Source organism: Poecilia reticulata, linkage group LG15 (genome assembly GCF_000633615.1).
Source record: "Poecilia reticulata strain Guanapo linkage group LG15, Guppy_female_1.0+MT, whole genome shotgun sequence".
Taxonomy (NCBI): domain Eukaryota; kingdom Metazoa; phylum Chordata; class Actinopteri; order Cyprinodontiformes; family Poeciliidae; genus Poecilia; species Poecilia reticulata.
In genome coordinates, this window is record NC_024345.1 from 20914074 (window position 1) to 20917091 (window position 3018).

Here is a 3018-nt window from a genome sequence, read left to right on the forward strand (position 1 = left end):
AACTTCCTCTGCTGCTGTCTGTCTGTGGCTACTTGGATTAATAAATATGATTTGAATAACTATGCAGTTCTGTTCCGTTTATCTCCACATTCAGACCCAAACGGAGGAGGAATGTGTGACGAGTCGAACCTGGAGATTCCTGTAAAATGACGGAAATCCTGCATAGTTTTAGGCGACTAATTATGGTTTTTTGTGGCGCATATTTCTCAGAGTTTCTGTAAATATTCACTTTTTAATCTGCTTTATTCATCCATCTAATAGAAAGCAGCTTCATGTTTTCATATTTTGTACTGAATCCTGTCTGAATTATTTAATCTGTACCTGAGTTTCAGTTTCCAGAACTGATTCATCTCCATGGAGCCGTTTATGACAACCTTCAACTACATGCATTTCCTTCTCAGATCCATTTTTTCCTCACTCAGCAAATATCTGCTGTATAATCCTCTGGTTTATACAGGAAGCCACAGATTAAAGTGATCTGAGTGGAAACATTTATGAAAACTAATAATAAAAAGGAAGAGACTCATATTCTCTGCCGTTTAATGCAGAGCGGCTGAATCCTGTGTGTTTGTGATGCTGAGCCTCCAGCCCAGATTGATGACTCCGTCTCCTCTGGAGAACACAGAGCAGATCCTGTCTGGTCAGGAAAACGTTTCCTCTGAAGCAGCAGCTCAGCGGTCAGACGCTCTGATCCATTCATCATCGGCGGCTCGTTTCTGTGAACGTGAAGAGCTGATGAAGTTCGCCGTGTGTCAGCAGCTCGTCTGATTCTCTGCAGCTCCTTCAGCTCATCTTGGAGTTTGATCTGCTGCTGATGAACGTGGAGCTCTCAAAATGTTTCCCTCACAGCAGCTAAAAGCTCAGAACTAATTCAGATCAGTTAGGAAATATTCACATTTATATGTGACAGTCACACAAAAAAGGAACAAGTCAGATCAGGAAGGTGTGGATTTTTAATGATGACAAAACAACAAGTAAATGTGTTTGAATGTTGACTCTGAGAACAAGATGAGAGAAAAAAACTTCAAAATTTCAAAAGAGTTTTCTGCAAACCTGAGGAAAACATTTAGTAAGTAAAACTTCAAATAAAAAACTATAACAGTCCCAGCGGGAAACTGGTTGGACGATTCCACTTTGGCTTAAGAACTGGAAGTTATTCTGGTTTTAATGCATTTTTCAAAAACATAGTTACTGAAAGCTTTACTTATTGAGCTTCGTCATACAAAATAAGCAAAAGATTTATTGGGTGTGAGTTAAAACTGCTACACACTCATGAACAGTAGGTGGCGGTATGCAGCTGGAAGTTGTTTAGAGAGAAGAAGAAGAAGAAGAGCGTAGCTACTGCTTATATTTTGATCTGGACGCGTTATGAAGCTCCGCTTGGTTGTTTCCCACAGTTTGGGTAAAACGTGACACTGTGACTGTCTGCTTATCTGAACAAAGAGAGAAAATACCAGAATAAGATGTGCTTAGAGGTTTGTTGCTGTGGTTTACACTTCTGGGCCACCGTACTTGTAATACATATTAACTCACCGCCCAGCACAGACTGTCTGTAACATTAAGTAAAAGTCGAGAAAATTTCCTGGAGCATAAGACGGCGTGCGGCGCGGAGCTGTGGGGGGCGGCTGCCCCCCGGGCCGGGCCGGGTGGGGGTCCGGGTCTGGAGGGAGGGATGGTTTCAGGTCACTTAAATGTCTGATTGTAGACGGAGAAAGTGCGCCATCACCTGTTGAGAAAGGTGTATTTAACGCTAAAGTTACCTTCCCCAATGGAACATATACTAGTCAGTCCCAATGCCTGTTTCACTCACGGTTTAGCCGAAATGCTTCCTGGGTGAAAATCAAAAGAGAAACGCTGGCGGTGCAGCAGGTCTGAACGTTTCCCTCCTTCCATCTGCTGATGATCTCGTTGAGCTGATGAGTGAAATCCACAGCCATCTTCATCATGATGCATTGTCCTCCAGCTTGTTGCTTCCAGATGGACTTTTATTCATGAGCATCTGGTTTAACACAGAATCCTGCAGAACAACCACAGACGACAGGCTCACCTCCGATACCAGGAACATCATGAAAGTACAGAATAATGTCAGGTCAGGGATTCAGAATGATGATGATTTTCATTTTTACCAATATAATCCTTTAAATGGAAATCCAGTCATTATAAATACATGATTCTGTATTACCTCTTCATTGGTCAGATGCTTTATTTTCTCTGGTTTGAACCAAAACACTTCCTGTTTTCTTTAATGCTGATGCTTCTGCAGATCTGTTGGAAATAAAAAAGCTCTTACAGAAACCTGAGCTCTGGCCTTCAGAGAATTGACCAATTACAGTTTCACCTGATTGTGGACTTACAGCTTTCACATGCTGCTTTAAACGTCCGTTATAAACTGGTTTTTTTAAACATCAGTGTCAGGGCCTGTGTTTGTTCCCCTTGTTTGTGCCTTAGTTCATTTCCTTTAGTTATTATTTACTGGTCTCCGAGCCGCTATTCCTTGGACATCCACCAGAGGTCACCTWTGTRCCACCCCTGGGAAGCGGCAGRGTTCAACCCGGGCACACACCTGCAGCTCGTTGAGAAGGCTCCTGCCCTGGATATAAGCAGCAGCGCCACTCCGTCTCATCGCCTGAGTGTTTGCTCACCTCGGTACTAAATGCTCCAGAGAAAGGCCCTCTGCGATCTTCGTTGTTTCCCTCGTCAGATATCCAGCTGTCTTCCCGTTGTTCCCCGAGACCAGTTACCCCGAGTCTGTGTGAGTCTGTCTCCCYGTTGTGGATCACCTGCCTCCTGTGTCTTCCCCCGACGCTACCGGTGTTGCCGGTTTTGACGCCACCCCTCGTGTGCTCGTCTTCTCCCTGTCGTGGATCCTTCTCCGGCGAAATCCCCTTCGGAGTGTTCCGGGTCAGGAGACCCACGTCCGAATCTCACCGGAGAAAAGAAAGTAACATCACCTTCGGAGCCTTCCGGGTCAGGAGACCCGCGTCCGAACTTCACCGGAGAAAGGATTGTACAAGACCG

General features: G+C 44.6%; 1 long non-coding RNA gene across 1 annotated transcript; it reads left to right on the forward strand.

The window, feature by feature from the left end:
• Positions 1–2550: 2550 nt before the first annotated feature.
• LOC108166945 (uncharacterized) lies at positions 2551–2858 on the forward strand. Its single transcript, XR_001777338.1, has 2 exons — positions 2551–2646; positions 2702–2858. It is a non-coding gene; the product is annotated as an uncharacterized LOC108166945 (long non-coding RNA).
• Positions 2859–3018: the final 160 nt, after the last annotated feature.